The sequence below is a fragment of the Triturus cristatus genome, chromosome 6 (genome assembly GCF_964204655.1).
Source record: "Triturus cristatus chromosome 6, aTriCri1.1, whole genome shotgun sequence".
Lineage (NCBI taxonomy): Eukaryota > Metazoa > Chordata > Amphibia > Caudata > Salamandridae > Triturus > Triturus cristatus.
The window spans coordinates 1258145568-1258164836 of NC_140589.1; the positions used below are offsets into that span (position 1 = coordinate 1258145568).

A 19269-nucleotide genomic window follows, 5' to 3' on the forward strand; every position below is an offset into this window, starting at 1 on the left:
GTTTCGGGATAACTTCCCTCCTCAGTAGAGAAAATAGTTAGGGGTGGAGAAGAGGGCCGCCAAACAACCGTCAAAGGCCTCGTTGCCCGCACAGGCACGCAGGTGCGTCTTCCAGGAGCTCGTCAGCTCAAAGCTCGAGGGAGCCATATTTGTAGACCAATCGCAATGGACCGCACTCCGCTAGCCCCTCCTGGGATGTCCAGGGATGGCTAACGCTATTCACACTTGCACTCACGACACGAGCATAGGTGTATACGCCGACGCTGACTACAGGGACCACAGTTCTTTGGGGTAACACGCAGGTAGGTCAGCAGTGTGCGACCATTTGGATGTAACCATTTTAGTCATTCTCTCTGCAGCTTCACAGGAGAGACACTTGTTGTGTTTTTGCAGCTGGCCTATACAGTTTTTGGGGTGTTTTTGGAAAGAGTTCGAAATGGCTTCTTCCAATCCTCAACAAGAACATACTTCTGATGAAGAAGAGATAGAATAACCACCTCCGAAAAAGAGACCACAATCCATCGTCTGGAAATATTTCACCATCCCAGATGGTGAGAAAGTCCAAGCAAGGAAGATAAGCTGTACTCTGTCCATGGATTTTGTCTAGAGGTAGTGACAAAAAATACTCTTGTGGCACATTGAGCATGTTAAAGCACCTCCAGATAATCCACCCCAGACATTATGCACGGGAGCAAACGCGATGTGGACAACAAAATATGCAACAAGGTGACCAGGTAGCTGGTCCCAGTACTGCAGGAACGTCAAGTAGATCATCTCGAGGGCCGGACAGACGCTCAGTTTGGAAACTTAAAACCGCTATGTATAAAATTACTCTAAATCTAAAATGCCATTCTTGGACGTTGAGGTTTACCCCACAGATGAATGACTACACTATATAAGAAAGAAACGGATAGAAACAAGGCTTTACATTATTCAAGCCACCACCCACGCAGTTTCAGAGACAACTTGCCTTATGGGCAATTTTTGCGAATCCGACGAAATTGTTCATTTAAAGATGAATATTTCCTCCATGCGGAAAAGCTAAAGGTCAACTTATTAGCTAGAGGATACCCGAAAAAGCTTTTGAAAAAAGCCATTAAACGAGCCTGGTGAACACCACGAGAAGCTTTACTAGAAAGACGCAATAAACCGAAGATTTACAGAATTGTATGCGTCTCTACGTTTGGCCCAACATCCAATTGTTTTAAGAAGATCATTAATCAAAATTGGCACTTGGTGAAGAATCTGGACAAAACATTAAACGAAATCCCATTATTCGCTTTTAAGAAGGATAAAAGCATTGCAAATCAGATAGTGCGAGCAGCACTAACCAAAACAAAAGGTCCCGATATAAGAAATCTGTTGAGCCTTCCGCCAATACAGGGACACCACAAGTGCGGCACATGCGTTTGCTGCGATTCAACTACTGAAGGGAATCTGTTCTCCCACAATGGTATCCACTGGAAACAGGAGACCTTCTCTAACTGTAAATCGACATTTGTCGTTTACGGTATCAGTTGTCCGTGTAACAAACTATACATCGGAAAAACCAACCAGGAGGTCAGGAATCGAATTCAGCAACATAAATCAAGAATTTGCAAAAACGTACAAAATGCCCCATTGGTCAATCATTGGCACTTGAAGAACCACACAGAGAAGGAATTAAAATGGACAGTCATCTCCAAAGTGGAACAGGACCAGCGAGGCGGTGATCTGGATGCCAAATTACTTAAAAGAGAAGCTATGCTTATTATTAAATTCAATACGTCTATTGACGGATTAAATGAACTCTCCGAGATCTACAACCTATGATCAAGTATATTTGTTGTTCACAGAATTGCACTGATAGTTTGTTTTAGTCCTTCCTTTCTCTTCAAAAGAAGAAACGCAAGGAACTATCTTGTCAAAACCACAATTCCCATGAGACTTGTAGTCCAGTCGCTTGCGCGTGTCAGAACGCCTAAATGGCTGCTAGGAATGTTTTCTGGCCACTCGCACCAGTATGGAGGTTGTTACCAGAGCAAAGAGACTTGAGCATTCACGCTCGCTGAGGTAAGATAATCCGCCTCTTTGACGGCCCCGCAATATACCAATTAACATGAAGGGACATACTGATCAGTTTGTATCATTCGTCCTTTAGATCGAGCTTACGCCGAGATTTGTTTTCAACGGCAGTTTGAGTTCCCACTGGTTGCCTATTGAGCGGTTGATGTTGTAAGAAGTACAGTGAGGAAAGGAGATATTCTGACCCTTCACGCTCACGCGTACACCACAGCCTTACAAGTAAGATGGGCTAGTTCTTGAGGGTGATTGCGCTTGTTCTTGTGTAATAGAGACATGACGAGGTGACAAATTGTCGGTTCTTTACTTATTTAGGCTACGGGTTGAAATAGCAACAACTTTGAAACTTCGGCGCTTGTATAGCAAGGTAAGAACTCAGCACAATGTGTGCGGCTACAATACAATAGAGCGGGGTTACTTTAGTAAAACATTTTTTCTGTTTTATTTCAGCAAAGTGTTGGTCCTGATGAGAATCCCTGCACACAAAGGGATTTGAAACGCGTAGACCTTTCCGCCTTTGGCCAATCTTTTCTAAATAATACAGTGTAGTGATTCACAACTATGCTAAGTTTTGTCTACTGATGGCCTTTTTGTTCATTAATTGCATATCATCGTTTTATCTTGTATGTTGTCTATTTAGGATGTTTGAGTAGTATGTCTGAAAAGTTCATATGGCTGAGTGTGTATGTAGTGGTGTCGAATTGTGTAAAATTTAGTCAAAATGTCGATATTGTTGTTATAATTTCATTCATTGTTTCTGTAATGAATATGTCTTGGTAATTGAAAATTCATTTAATGTAAAATGTGAAATATTTTTTGGATTAAATCCAACGGAAAAAGTGGTTGTAAGTGTTACTGTTCCATTCAGTTCACCGTTTAAAGCGTAGGTGAGTTAAATGCAGCATTGGCTTTTGTTCTGTTTTTTGATGTATAAAATGCAACGCCATCCTATGTTGTGGTGAACAATCTGTGGATGCTGTTTGTTCTGCAGCAAGGAACCATCGCTGCAAATGTTTTTTTTTTTTTTTGTTTGGAATGATTTTAGAATTCCAAAAGTCAAGACTTTAGCCTGTTGCTTTTTTCGGTTTTCCAAAAACACCCAAAACATTTACGAAATGGTTTTAAAAAATACAAAAAAATTAAAGTTCTTTTCAGAACTACATTATCTGGTTTAAAAACAGAAATAACTGCATGCTAATGTTTGCATGATTGCTGGAGTCTGTGTTCAGCATGATTGATTCAAAGACTGCATGGGTAGCGCATGGTAATTGTATGTGTCCATGAGTACTGCCTACCTCATTGTACAAGTGTATGTGTAATTCCGGAGTTATTTCATGAGTGGATGGATAATACGTGAGTGATTGCATTAGTATGTAAGTCTTGGTTGAGTGATTGAAAGAGTGTAAATGAACAGTGTCTATGTGGTTACAGGGCTGCATAGATAGTGCACATGTGATTGTAGCTGTGAAGTGTTACTGCCTGGGTTAATTCATGAATACATGGGTAGAGACTGGATGATTGGAGTACTGCAAAGACTGAATTTACAATTTATAATTTCTTCACTATTAGCAGAGTGATTGCATAAGTACTTGGTGCTCGATGGGTGATTTAAGGAGTGCATGGAAAGTGTTGGGGGGATTTTTTGACTACAAAGATAGCACTTGGGTAATTGGAGGAGTGATTCAGTAGTGTGTATGTGGTTAGACATCTGCCTGGGTAGTACACAGTTGATTGTAACAGTGCATGTGTAAGTGCCTAGATCATTGCATGAGTACATTTGGAGATGCAGCGCGCGCAACAAAATTTAGTTTTATGGATTTGTTTGTGTACTTACCTCTGTGCGGCCGTATTCCACAGTTTACTACCCCTCACCCTGCCCCATCCCCACGTCGGCCCCCGGCAGCCCTCCCACCATGGGCTGCTACTAATGGGTAGTACAGAGGTGATTGTAGCAGTGCATGGGTAGTGCTTGGGTGACTTAATCTTGCCTGTTTTGAAGTAGATATAAAACTGATTGAAATGTTTTTGCACTTTTTTTGTAATGTAAATTAAAAATATTTTAAACTTTAGTAGTAGAACCTGTAAAAGAGAAGAAAGAAATCCTGTTATTAAATGTCATTTTATAGTTTTAAGAACACAGCATTATTTTACAATTACATAACCTATTCAGTTAGCCTTTTTTGCTGTCTTCAAATTCTATTGAATTTCCCCATACACAGTGATTTCAATTTTGATCAGTTGACAGCGGGCAAAAAAATAGTCAATAAGATTGTTAAAAAACAAACAAACCTGTGTTCAAAATGTATAAAAGAAAATCAACCATCTATTTACATTTTCACAAATGAACATCCTCATGTAACATTGTTTATAATACAAAGATCAAATATATCAGCACCTTCTTTTGAACACAATTTTCCAAATGCAATGTCAATGAACAGAATCAATAATTCAAACAAAAATTCTCAACATCTTCCCAATAGTCCGAAATATGTTTCTAAAAACATTTCCATTAAGGATATCCAAGATAAACTTCTGAATTCATATTGACATCTTCCCAATGGGCCAAATGATGTGTCCAAATTTTACTATAAATAATGTTGACAACATTTACGGTTTGCACGGAGTACATTCAATATCTTGATTGGGGGTGGGCGGCAAATTCCGTTCAGCTCGTGGAACTTGCGAAATTTCGGCATTTCCTCATTCCGAGCGGAACGCGGAAATGTCAACTTCCGCGGCGGAACGAAATTCGGGGGCTTGAGGTATTAATTAAACCTCACCAGGAAGCACTTACAGATATAAATAAAGCAGGAGCCAGAGATGAAGATCAAATTCTGTACCGCATTAGATATGGGGAGAAACCACACCCGCCCAGCAAAACCTTGTGAGCTCGGTCGAGGCTCTAAACTTAAAGAATTCCAAGAATGCTCAATAGAACTGGTCTTACTGATGACAATTCCTTATACTTCTTCCCCCCTCTTGGAAGTGGTAGAAGGCACCTAACTCTTGGCCTCCAAGTCCTGCATGTAAATAAATTGGAATGCGCTGCGCATGCGCCTGCCGTCTTCAGGTGCTACATGCAACTTAGACCACAGCTAGAAGATGGTGTCTGAGTTTCTGAAGACGGGAAATATGTTTACATTAATCCAAGTCATGACCATGTGGCTGGCTAAAAGCGGAAGTGGCTTCAGTTTTACATTGATATTTTTACATGGTGCTACATACATAATAACGTATTTTTACATAGTAGTTTTACTGCACCTCTGATGTTTCCAGTAGCTGTGTATAGCAAGTCTAAGTGTTACCCAATTTAAGATTTAATGATATTGGAAGGACTGACGTATACATTTTGCTTTCCATTCTCTAGAATTCAAACTGGTAAATAGCGTGTCACTGTGAGGTTAGTTCACTGAGCCATCACGCAGACGTAAAGGACATCAAAGATTTGTGAGTTTCTCAAGCGCAATCCCTGTGTAGTTCCTCCTGTGACCGGGAGGTTCTTTCTCCTCATCTGCTGCACTGATCGGTCTCTGACCTTCTAAACAAGAGGCATGTGAACTTGCATAGAAGCCCTGCCTGTTTGGCTCTGCACCCACCCCCAGCTCCAGTGTGTCTGTCACTTAGCACCGAGGGGTGAGTGTGCAGGTACCCCCAGCTGCAGAGACACGCGCACGGTGTCACTGCTCACAGAAACGGGGTCTTGGAGAGCGTGAGGGGGCTCCGGGGAGAAACCATGCTCAAGACACCCTTGGAGAATGTGCAGCTGGGGAGGAAGGGGGTGAACGTGTGTGCATGAGGTGCACAAGTGCATGTGTGAATGGGGGTGTGTGGGCCAGGACTGATGCGGACAACAGCCTCTGAGCCACGATGCTGTTGCACCATTGGTGTGTGTGGGGGGCTATCTTAACCCCCGCCCTCACTCTCCTCATCTCTGCCCCCTGCGGCCTGTCTCTCTCCCTTCAGTGGCCCTCCCACCGCCTGCACCAAAGCATTCGAGGCACACCGCCTGTCACTTTCTTCTCTTCTCTCACCTAGTTTCGCTTTCTCTCTTTCGTCACTCCATGTGAGACACATTTGCTCTCCCCCACGCCACACCTTTTCTCACACCTTTGTCCCTCTGCTCCCCTTCCCTCCTTCTGTCTGAGCTCACTCCCTCGTCCCCCACTACCACTTGTGAGCCTCTGTCCCTCCCCTCTCTCCTCTCGCACACCAACCCCTCTTCTCGTCCTTGCTTCTCACAAGCTTCTAGCTCTCACACCTTGCTGTCTTTTTTCACACACCTGTCTTCTCCTGCATCCACCTTCTCTCAAAACTCTGCTCCTCTCACTGGTTCTTCCTTTCTTCACTTACTGATTAGCCAGTAGAAAGTACTCCAGCTGAGTAGAGGAATTGCACAAAATGGTGGCATCTTCTTGGATAAATATGCAAGGCAGGATTCATTCTAGCACGATTCTCATCTGCCCCTGAGACCCTGCATAGATTACAACGGGTGCAACAAGAAATCTCCGAGCACGTGAAATTCCGTGTGCTTGCGGAGATTTCTTGCCGTTTCGTGGAATTTTGCATAGGGCAACTCCGCAAATTCTGCCCACCCCTAATCTTGATTAGCTGATTTCACTAATTAATTGAAAGACACTGTTTTACAATCTGGTATTGTCAAATATATGAATCGTTCAGTGTCTATTTTAGTGGTAGATGACCATGAACAGCTGTCACATGTATGATACCATCTGTAACGTAGTCCAAACAGATTTTCTATTTGTATTCCTTTATCTTCTAATAGTGCAAGCATAAACATAAGCAATTCCTGAGCGTCTTGCTAAACATTCGGTGTAATTTGTGAAGAACCAGAACATATATCCAGAAGATTACCCATACCAGAAGCAGTATGAATTTTCATTTTATCAGTTTTCAACTTTTCAAATACATAATGTAACAAAGAACAGAATCTCTTTCCTCGATTTTTCATAATTGCATGCCGGATGATTTTCTAAAAAAACGAAACATTCATGATTACATTAGCATAGCAGTTGATACTTGAACTATTTTCTAACTGATATCCTACAATATTAGCAACCATGTCCGCTTCCATTTTCTTTCCAGCCTCATCATTCTTTTCAGTTCTTTTCTTCTTTGTAACCTCTCTAGAATGTTTGTCATATTATAGTTTTGGACGTATCAAATGTTTTTCATAAATAGGATATTCACTTAAGTTAGGAGCATAGTCTTCTTAACCTATTGTATTCTTTTACGCAATTTTCATCTGCAGTGACTTTTTCCTCATCAAAATCAATCAAATACAATCCAGATAATCTTCTTACTCGAGACAATGCAACATATGCCATACCCTCTTTAAACACAGAACTTCCAAAGTTTACCAAAGCACTGTCTACACTTAAACTTGAGATTTATTAATCGTCACTGCATATGTTAAACAAACAGGAAACTGTTTTCTACGAACATACAAATCTTTTACAAGCAAGAAACAAACACCACAATGTCCACTCTGTTTCACCTCTTCAATCTGATCAAATGTAATCTTCAAAAATTCAATTCTATCTCTATTTGGATAACTATCAAAGTCAACCACTTTCCCCATTGCTCCATTTATTAAACCTTTCTCAACATCTAAATTACGCCGTAATATTACCCGACAGTTTACAGATGCATATAAGGTTTTTTTTCAAACCAGCAGTCTTGGATGTTGATTTTTCCAAAGAGTCTAATTTTAACTGTAATTTTTCTGACAGAAGAATAGTTACTCCTTCATGTTCTATTTTATCAGTGGCTACCATTTTCATTATGGGTTGTTTCTCCAGTTTCAACAGTTATTCATTGAATGTAGAGCATTCTTTCAGTGTTGGCATAAAGCAAATTATAGACTTCTTTTCTGCAATTTTTTGGTAGATAGTTTCAGGTGCAATATTTTCTTTTGGAAACAAGTTTGTTAGTAGCCGACTTTCTAAAGCTTCTTTGCCATCCTTTAAGACACCAATTCTAATATTTTGGAGAATTTTTTCATAATCTTCGTCATTTGCTTGTCGCATGTTCTTAATAAGTTCTTTATATTCAAAATAAGTCCAAATGTTCACATTTCTAATATTTCCCAATGATTTTTTAGTGTCTTTATGAAGAAGGGTGTTCAAAACTGGTTGGCCTTTCACAGGTGTGAGTTGTAGTAGATCACCGAATACAATTACATGTTTTCCTCCAAATAAAACATCGTAATTTTATTTAAAAATCTGCTGCATTCTCAAATGTACAAACGCAAGCATTAAGTTTGAAACCATGCTTACCTTATCAATTATGAGAAGTTTCATTTGCTTTAGTACTCTTGAAACTTCGAAACCAGCTTCTCCAGATAACATGTGATATTCCAACTGATTTCCATGTTCTACTGGTTACCCAAGTAAATGATGCAATGTAATCCCTTTGAGATTGTGTGCTGATAATCCAGTTCAAGTCTTCAAGTACGGCTTCTCCAAGTGGATCTTGACTTTGTGCAGCAGAACTCTATCTTGAGAACTATCTCTACCTATTTCAGCTGCAATAGTACTTTCTTGATTAATCTCTTCGTTCAACATTTGGAGATAATTTGGAACAATTGTACATTCAATGCTATCTTTACATGCATTGAAAGAATCTTCAAGGCAGTCAAAATCTCCAAGTAATTCCATTTCTCTCCGCCAAGGTCTGAAGAGTTGCAGAAGAGCTTAATAGAAAAACTCCCTTTTATCTGGAGTATCACAACTTAGTTTCCTGTGATTAATCAAATTTCCTTTGCCATGTTTTACCAAGCATCCTTCAGATCCAATTACAGCATATTTTCCTTCATTTATATTTTCAGTAACATTTTTTTTAAAGCTGTAATTTTGCAGTACTTCATATAGACATATCTTTTCCAGGTGTGGACTTCTATCTGGATAGTATGTATCCAACATATTTGTTTTAAGAATATCTGTACTTTTTGGATCATTCAGTGCCAAGTATTCAATTTCTTGTACAGATTTCAAAACACGATTTTTGTGTCGCAGCAAGACTTAGACTTATCCAGATGATTCCTCTTGACTTTGAATATAAACTTGCAGATGTCAATCAATCTGAACATTCATACGATCCAATTTCTCAATGTAAAAGCATCTTTAAGCTGAAGCTGTACAATTTTTTGCTAAGTGTCTTCTCTTGTGAAATGTCTTCCCATATTTCTTTCAATTCTGTCTTCTCATATTTTGTATTATATGATGTAACATAGCAAGAAACAGCAATTGAGTTATTTGCAGCATATTGTATGTCCATATTTGCTTTCCACATCATCAAAATCACTGGGTTGTAATCCTTAATGTACTTTGATTCTTCTGTTCTTTTTATATTATAAGTATTTTTTGGTGATTTTTGAGTGATCGTATGCCTCACTGCTGACATAAAACTGTTCACTCTTCCTTTGGAAATTACTGGACGTGGAAAACCAAATCGACATTTTGTGTAAAATGTTTCCTTTGACTTGTATTTCCGTCGACAATTATTGGACCCGGCCTCGTGGCGTGGTCCCGAACCCTCCTACCAGTCCAAACTGGGGCAACCCCAACCCTTCGAAGCCTCCCGAGATTGTACCCCGCTACCCGCATTAGCCTTCGCGACGTGGCCCGCCCGGGCCTCTGTTCCCGCAAAGCCCCGACATCGAGGTGCCAAGACCCGGCCCAAGGGGGTCGAGTGGCCACTCCACAGATCCCGGAGGAGGGGAGTTTCGATGGGGCCTCCCGCCGGCCCCCGACGCTTGGGCCCGATCGCCCTCCGGCCTCCCTGGGCAATGGCTCCACCCCTCGCTGGGTGTCTGGACTCTCCCATCCCGGCCCCTCCGGCCCCCCCGGCGCGAGGGTCCGGACATCAAAGGGCTCCAGCCATATATCTGGGGCAACCCACAACCAGGACATTAGTTGTATCCTGGTGTCGAGAGCCCTGCTGATCGAATTAAGGCTGACCCTACGGAGAGAGACTCATTGCCTGAAACGCGGACCTGGAGCCCTGCTGACCTCGTTGCGGCTCAACCTCGAAGAAGTAACCATCGGAGCCCTGCTGACCTCGTCGCGGCTCGACCTCGAAGGAGTAACCATCGGAGCCCTGCTGACCTCGTCGCGGCTCGACCTCAACGAGGCAACCCTCCGAGCCCTGCGGACGACGTCACGGCTCCCGGAACCCCCCCAGCTCGAGGATTGAGAGCTGAGCGCAGGGTGTTCCCGTACCAGGCTGGTACTGAGACTGTCCCGCTACCCCATCCCTGAACGACCCCGAGACTCTTTGGCATCCCTCGATCCACCTGTAAATATTGCCACAGAAACCTGCCTTTTGCAACCGATAAAGACTTGTAAGATTTGATACCCTTGTTGTGTTCCTTTGTGGTGGGGGGATTACTTGGCTGTAAGATTCTAGGAGAAGGACCTCGCCCAGGAGGCTTCTCAGCGGCGCTCAGCTACTTCCTAACGAAACGGTGCCTCTCGGGGTGGTCTGTCCGACACCATCTAGCTCCCCTGATGTCGCCCTTCTAACATTGGTGGCCAGCGGTGCGATCCGAGCCCGACGCAAATCGTACAGCGAGTAATTCGCCCACTACCTACCCAGACACAGAATAACTATGAGCAACCAAGAGACCACCCCAACCGCGGAGTTCCAACAAGAACGGTTGGAGGAATATACCCATAAGGAACTAAAACAGTTATGTAAAGACAAAGGCATCGCGACCACCGGATTAAACACAAAGGAAGACCTGCAAAAAGCCCTAAGGGCCTGGGTAGAGCCCGAAGCGGCTTCCCCCCCAAACCGAAGAAAACCCGGTGCCAAGAGTGCACCAGCAACCAGCCGCAGCCCCAGCAGATGGGAGAAGAACTAGCATGGAGACCGGCCTCTCCCCAGAAGAGATGCGAGAACGGGAGAGGGTCCGGACCCACGAGTTAGAGCTCGCCCGACTCCGCCTGGACGGCGAACTCCTACTAGCAGAAAATAAATTGGCCCTGGAGCAACTGCGGTTGCAAGAAGAAATAGAAGAGAAAAAGCGGCACCGAGAACTGGAAGAGAGGAGGCCAACCCTCGAGCATGAGCAGGGCCTTAAAGAACTTGAAATCAAGTCCAGAAATGGAGAGACCGGCGCCCCCGGAAACGGAGACACCCATCCGACGGCCGAGGCAAAAGTACATATCCCCAAGGATGTCGTTAAAGAGTACTACAAGAACGACTACATCCAACAATGGTTCAAGGCCTACGAGGTAGCCATGACCGCCCATCGGGTACCCCGGAAAGATTGGGGTGCCGGCCTATGGGGACGGTTCCTCAGCGAAGGCAGAGACACCCTGTTACAGCTCCCAGACGCAGTGATGACCTCTTATGACCATATGAAGGAGGCCCTGCTCACCCGCTATGGTCTCACCTCAGAGATATACCGCCAGCGCTTCAGGGACTGCAGGAAGCTCCCCGGCACCACCTGGGTGGAATACGTAGACTTTTTCAGCAGGGCCCTGGAAGGGTGGATCAAGGGCAGTAAAGTCACCTCATACGAACAGCTGTTCGACCTCATTGTATGGGAACACCTCTCCAACAACTGCTTTGTCGAGCTGAGATAGCACCTCCTCGACAGCAAGCTGACCGAGCCGCGGAAGCTCGCCGCCGAGGCCGATCGATGGGTGAACACCCGGGTCCCTCGGAACTCGATGGGGGAGTACCAACGGAACACCATGGGGCCCCCCCCGCCAGCGCGGTGGAGGAGGGGGAGCGAACCGGAACAGAGACTTTCCAGCCGGGCCGCCCCGGAGTCCTCCCCGGGGACCGCCCCCGAACCGCACGTCCCCGTCCCTCGCCCGAAGAGGAGCCCCCCTAGCCCGCCCAGGGCCTCGACCGACGGTAACGTGCTACAACTGCCAACAGCCAGGGCACTATGCCAGTGACCCGACCTGCCCCGTGAACCGATGAGCCGGGACCACCGGGCCACCCCCCCTGCCAGTTGGTGGCCGCGGCCCTGGGCGAAGGGGGAGAAGATGAAGAGAACGACGACGCAGAGCCCACCGAATGGGAACCCGCCGCCATGACTTTGGTATGCCTGGGCAGCCGGGAAATGGTGCCCCGGGCTCCCATCCCGAGCAACACCCAGAAGTATCAACAGTGGGTCACCATTAATGGACACCAGGCCAAGCCCTCCGTGACACCGGGGCCAGCGTGACAGCCGTCCGCTGCCACTTGGTGACCCCCGAACAGATCCTGCCTAATGTACTGTGCCCCGTCCGGCCGGCAGACAACACCGAGAGCTTGTGCCAGATGGCCCGGATTCCCTTTGAGTGGGGGGGGGGGGTGTCGGGCATGCTGAAGGTGACCGTCCGCGATGACGCCCCCGTAGACTGCCTCCTGGGGAACGACCTGGAAAGTTCCCCCTGGGCCCACGTCGAGCGCCGAGAGCATCTGGGAATGCTGGGACTGCCCGAGTGGGTTTGCGCAACCACCCGGTCCACGACCGCCCGGGCCATCCAGCCGAACACACCTGCTCCCCCCCCGAGGAGCCGGAGTGGCCCGAACCGCCACCCCCCTCCGTCGAAGAAGAAGCCGACGCGCAGTCCGGGTCGCCAGAAGTCCCCCCGGACGAGGTTGCCGTGCTCGGCGACCTACCCGAACTCGCCCAATGGCGCCAAGAAGGTGGCCCCACCAGGGAGCAGTTCTGCCAAGAACAGAAAACCTGCCCCTCCCTCGAAGGGACCCGACAGCAAGCAGCCGCCCAGGCCACCGGAGAACAAACAGGGACCCACTGGGTCTATTGGGACAATGACCTCCTCTACAGCGAACAGAAGACCGCAGAACTGGGGGCCAGCCGGTTGCTGGTGGTCCCCCTCCGATTCCGAGACTTCCTCCTCAATCTGGCGCATGATGTGCCCCTCGCCGGACACCTGGGGAAAGACAAAACCTACAGCCGCCTGGTGACCCACTTCTACTGGCCCCGAATGCGGAAGGACGTGGACAACCATTGCCGCACCTGCCCGACCTGCCAAGCCAGCGGGAAGAGTGGGGGAAAAGTCAAAGCCCCGCTCCAGCCCTTTCCAATAGTAAACACCCCGATCGAGCGGGTGGGGATCGACATCGTGGTGCCCCTGGACCCCCGAACCTCCCAAGGACATCGCTTCATCCTCGTCCTGGTCGATCACGCCACCCGATACCCTGAGGCCATCCCTCTCCGAACAGTGACGGGCCCCCGTAGTGGGCCGGGCCTTAATGGGAATCTTCTCCAGAGTGGGGTTCCCCCGGGAGGTCGTGAGCGACCGAGGCACGAACTTCATCTCAAAGTATATGCGGTCCCTGTGGCAACAATGCGGGGTCACCTACAAATTCACCACCCCATACCACCCCCAGGGGAACGGACTAGTCGAACGATTTAACCGAACACTGAAAGGAATGATCAAGGGCCTGGAGGAGCCCCTCAGACGTAAATGGGACGTCCTGCTGCCCTGCCTCCTGTTTGCCTATCGGGAGGTCCCGCAGAAGTCTCTGGGGTTCAGTCCCTTCGAACTCTTGTACGGGCACCCTATCGGGGGCCCCCTCAGCCTGGTCAAAGAAGGCTGGGATACTACCATCCAGGATGCTCCGCCCGACGTCTACCGGTACCTCCTGACCCTGCGAAATCAAACCCGGAAATTCAGGGAACTGGCCGAAGCCAACCTCGAGGCCAGCCAGGAGGAAATGAAACGCTGGTATGACCAGAACGCCTCCTCCACCGAGTTCGAGCCAGGCCAGCAGGTCTGGGTCATGTTGCCCGTTGACCCCTGTGCTCTCCAGGATAAATGGACCGGGCCCTTCAAGGTGGTAGAGAAAAAGAGCCCCGTCACCTACCTGGTCGACATGGAGTCCCCGAGGAACCCCCTCCAGGTCCTCCACGCCAACAGGCTCAAACCCCACTTTGCCAGAACGGAACTTAGCCTGCTGATGGCTACGGACAATGGGGCCGAGGATGACTCCGAGCCCCTACCCGACCTCCTGAGAACCACCGAAAAGGACGGCTCCATAGAGGGAGTCATCCTCTCCGCCACCCTGACTACGGAACAGCGCCAAGAGTGTCAAGACTGCTGCATCACTTCGCTGCTCTCTTCTCCCTCACTCCCGGAGTCACCCGATGGTGCGTCCACGACGTCGACACTGGGGACAGTCCCCCCGTGCGACACCGAGCCTACCAAGTCCCCGACCGGGTGCAGGCCTGCATCCACGCCGAGGTCGCCAAGATGTTGGCCCTGGGGGTCATCGAGCCCTCCGACAGTCCCTGGGCCAGCCCTGTGGTCCTGGTGCCGAAAGCGTCCGCCCCGGGCACCACCCCAGAGCTCCGGTTTTGCGTGGACTATCGGGGATTAAATGCCATCACCAAAACCGATGCCCATCCCATTCCTCGGGCAGATGAACTGATCGACCGCCTAGGAGCAGCCCGCTACCTTAGCACCTTTGACCTCACCGCCGGGCACTGGCAGATCAGGCTCACCCCGGGCGCCCAAGAGCGTTTTGCGTTCTCCACCCCCGATGGCCACTACCACTTCCGAGTGATGCCCTTCGGCATGAAGAATGCCCCGGCGACCTTCCAAAGACTAGTGAACAAAGTACTGGCCGGCCTAGAAGCATTCAACGCCGCCTACCTGGACGATATTGCGGTGTTCAGCGGCCACTGGGCCGAACACCTGAGGCACCTCTGGAAGGTTCTGACCGCCCTCCAAAGGGCCGGGCTCACAATAAAAGCCAGCAAATGTCAGATAGGCCAAGGATCTGTAACCTATCTGGGACATCAAGTGGGGAGCGGCCAGGTGGCTCCCCTCCAGCCAAAGATTGATGCCATCATGGCCTTGAGCCCCCAGCCACCCAAACCGCTGTAAGGGCCTTCCTGGGACTCACGGGCTATTACCGGCGGTTCATTAAGAACTACAGAAGCATTGTGGGCCCCCTCACGGAGCTCACCTCAAAGAAACAACCAAAGAAGGTGCACTGGACGCCCCTCTGTCAGGCGGCCTTCGAGACCATCAAGACAGCAATGTGTACCGCCCCCGTGCTACAAGCTCCCGACTACAGCAAAGAGTTCGTGGTACAGACTGACGCCTCAGAATACGGAGTCGGGGCTGTCTTGTCCCAAGTGAACTCTGAGGGGATTGACCAGCCGGTGGCCTTCATCAGCCGGCGCCTGCTGCCCCGGGAGCAAAGATGGAGCACCATTGAACGGGAGGCCTTCGCCGTGGTGTGGGCCCTCAAGAAGCTCCGGCCCTACCTCTTCGGCACCCACTTCCGGGTCCAAACCGACCACCAGCCCTTGCGGTGGTTAATGCAGATGAGAGGCGAGAACCCGAAGTTGTTGCGATGGTCCATCTCTCTGCAGGGGATGGACTTCACTGTAGACCATCGGCCCGGCAACGACCGCGCCAACGCCGACGGCCTATCTCGCTTCTTCCGACTCGGCGAGGAGAACACCCAAGAAGATGGGTGACTCTCCCTGCCTTCTGCTGGGGGGGACGCCTGTTGGACCCGGCCTCGTGGCGTGGTCCCGAACCCTCCTACCAGTCCAAATGGGGGCAACCCCAACCCTTCGAAGCCCCCCGAGATAGTACCCCGCTACCCGCATCAGCCTTCGCGACGCGGCCCACCCGGGGCCTCGGTTCCCGCGAAGCCCCGACATCGAGGCGCCAAGACCCGGTCCAAGGGGGTCGAGTGGCCACTCCACAGATCCCGGAGGAGGGGAGTTTCGATGGGGCCTCCCGCCGGCCCCTGACGCTTGGGCCCGATCGCCCTCCGGCCTCCCTGGGCGATGGCTCCACCCCCCGCTGGGTGTCTGGACTCTCCCATCCCGGCCCCTCTGGCCCCCCCGGCGCGAGGGTCCGGACATCAAAGGGCTCCAGCCATATATCTGGGGCAACCCACAACCAGGACAGTAGTTGTATCCTGGAGTCGAGAGCCCTGCTGATCGAATCGCGGCTGACCCTACGGAGAGAGACTCATTGCCTGAAACGCGGACCTGGAGCCCTGCTGACCTCATCGCGGCTCAACCTCGAAGAAGTAACCATCGGAGCCCTGCCGACCTCGTCGTGGCTCGACCTTGAAGGAGTGACCATCGGAGCCCTGCTGACCTCGTCGCGGCTCGACCTCAACGAGGCAACCCTCCGAGCCCTGCGGACGACGTCCCGGCTCCCGGAACCCCCCCAGCTCGAGGATTGAGAGCTGAGCGCAGGGTGTTCCCGTACCAGGCTGGTACTGAGACTGTCCCGCTACCCCGTCGCTGAACGACCCCGAGACTCTTTGGGATCCCTCGATCCACCTGTAAATATTGCCACAGAAACCTGCCTTTTGCAACCGATAAAGACTTGTAAGATTTGATACCCTTGTTGTGTTCCTTTGTGGTGGGGGGGATTACTTGGCTGTACGATCCTAGGAGAAGGACCTCGCCCAGGAGGCTTCTCAGCGGCGCTTGGCTACTTCCTAACGAAACGGTGCCTCTCGCGGTGCTCAGTCCGACACCATCTAGCTCCCCGGAGGTCGCCCTTCTAACAACAATATTTTCCACATCGATGATTTTGAAACCGTAAAACTTGCTGTCTCAAGTTGGTTTCCTGCTTTTTCTTTTGGTATGGTACAGATAACATATTGTTCAATAAAAGACAGTCTCATCACTGTCAGTTCCAAATTTTGGTGCATTCTTGATCCATAACCGCATATGAATATGAGGTGCACCTCTAGCTTGATCCTTCCATGTTTTCTCAATTGACTGTGTAATTACGTTGTGTGCTGGGTTAGGATGGGTCTTATTTTACTGTTATCTATTTTACACTATACATGAAAAAAGAAATTGAATATTATGAAAATGAATATTTTGAAATAAATTAACTTCGTTTTTACTATACTCTTGGTCTGTGGGTTTGAGTAACTTTATGGACACATTGCCTAATACTGAAGTATATATGTGAAGGAAGTTTTGTGTTTTTTGACTGTTTTATCTTGTAAACATATTTTTTGTTCTTCTACATTTACATTTTTATAGTAAATATTGTTTTGCACCAGATATAATGAAGCCTTTTGGACTTTGGTGACATCAACTAACTCTTGCCATATTTTCATACTCTTTGTAGGTACACCATTAACAAGAATGACTACAGGTTCACTTTCCTCTCTTTCTACACCAACAGTTTCAACATGTTTCTGAAAATCTAAAGGTAAATACACAACTCTTCCTTTTAAACCGCTTTGTAGATCTGTTGGAGGCAGCTTACCTGTTTTAGGCTCCATATGAATTATAGCCTGAAACGGGGGCACAGATTGAATAAGGATGGACTCATATGTATTTAAATCTTTAAGTTCTGGAGGTATAGCTACTAATTGTAGGTCATTATGAACAGCTCTAGCTGGTATTTTGTTCTCTTCTATTTTATTGTAACAATATTTATAAATACATTGTTGACTACCCAACTCAAAACGACCTTCCACAAACAAACAGCAAATTCCCTCCATTTGTCATTGTTTTCCTTTTCACTTTTTAAAAACACATCTACATTCAGAGTTTTAATTTTATAGTGAGTACGTTGACAACAAATACAGTTGGGAATTTCACCAGAAACTACTTTAAACTTGATTTCTATTTCAAACTTCACATCAGTACTATCTTCCATCTCTTCTTCAATACCTACACTTATCAACCTCTCTTTCTCTACACTCCTCTTGACCAGCAAAGAAGCGTAACTCTATCATCACAAACCTTTTTTTACATCCAACACTGAACCATGCAAAAGAGCTGTATTAATTTCATTTAGACATAATGGACTTTTCACGTAGAATAATCTTCTAACTAACTTCCGAATTTCTGAATGATGTACTGCTAACATTCTTAAATGATGAAAATGACTTTAACACACTTTCCCAGAAAGACAAGCCAGAGAATGACCTTGCAACCCTGTATTTTTTCTCACTTTGCAAGGATCCAGTCCTTGTAATATCTTAATCTTCTGTTTCACAGTTTTCCTATACTCTCTTTAGAAATGTAGTAATATAACAATAGATTTCTGTTGTATACTACACATACTAAAACAATGGCAGGTAAATACTGGAGCCTGGGTACGTCTTCCTTGAACTTTCTCAGCTATTACTTCTTCCACATTTCTAGGAACCATCTTTCATTTTTCAATTGGAGAACAAATTTTAAGTTCGTAACAACGACCACAGGGATTAACTGCGTGAACTAATGTATTTTGTTGAAAATAGCCTTCTACATAAAAAAAGTTCCGTACTAGAATTATGCTTCCATTCCCCAGAAAATATTTTACAAAAGTTAGTTCTATTTACAATTCTTTTTCTTTTACATTTGTCCTTCATAGACTTCATTATTGTATTTAAAGTTTTCAATCTGTTTAAAACTAAGATAAACAATTTTTTTCAATTCAAATGCTTTTTCCATCACGCTTAGAATCTCCTTTTTTGTTCGTAAAATGCTGATCTTTTTTGATTTTTTTTGTACTTTTAACACACTTTGTAATACTCTATTTTTATATAATCTTTTTCGAATCTCTAAAAATTTTGTTACTCCTTTCAACATTATTTTTTTCTGATAATCCAATTTTCCACTTTTTTGTACATTTTTCTTTTCCTTTTGTTTCACTGTACATCTTTTGTGTGTCTCCTATATTTTCAGACTTTGTTACTCTTTAAAACTTTTTTTTTTTTTTACAAATTCTTTAATTCTCTTACCAGAAGGCTTTTGGTTTAAGGATCCATGTTGTACTTGATCTAATTGCTCCTTTGCTGTTTTCTTGACATAGGCCTCTTTTCTTTCTTTTTGTTTGCTCTTTTCTAGTCATTGTAACTGTCTTAATAATTATGCAAAATACTTATAAAAAAAGTTTTAATAACAATTTAGTATATTTAAAATAATTGATATTGAAATATTCACATGTTTAAATATAAAAATATATACAATAATACCACCACAATGATTGGAGCAGTGGAACGGTACTACTGTGGGTAATTGGAAGAGTGCATGAGTAGTGTGTATGAGATTAGAGTACAGCATGGATAGTACACAGGTGATTGTAGAAGTGCATGGTTAGTACCTGGATCATTGCAGAAGTACAAGGATAGTGAATAGATGATTACATTGCTGGAAAGCGAGTGCATGGTGAATTTATAAGTGCTTAGGTCTTCTCGGAGTGATTGGGAAACTACATATTACTGGAT

General features: G+C 46.6%; 1 protein-coding gene across 4 annotated transcripts in view; it reads left to right on the plus strand.

Moving 5' to 3' along the window:
- LOC146821271 (uncharacterized) overlaps positions 1 to 19269 on the plus strand; it is an 838501-nt gene that overhangs the window by 72749 nt on the left and 746483 nt on the right. For all 4 annotated transcript variants that reach the window (XM_085612209.1, XM_085612210.1, XM_085612207.1 and 1 more), the window contains exon 2: positions 17175 to 17258. The gene's annotated coding sequence lies outside the window, so the exon portion shown is untranslated. The remainder of the gene's footprint in view (positions 1 to 17174; positions 17259 to 19269) is intronic.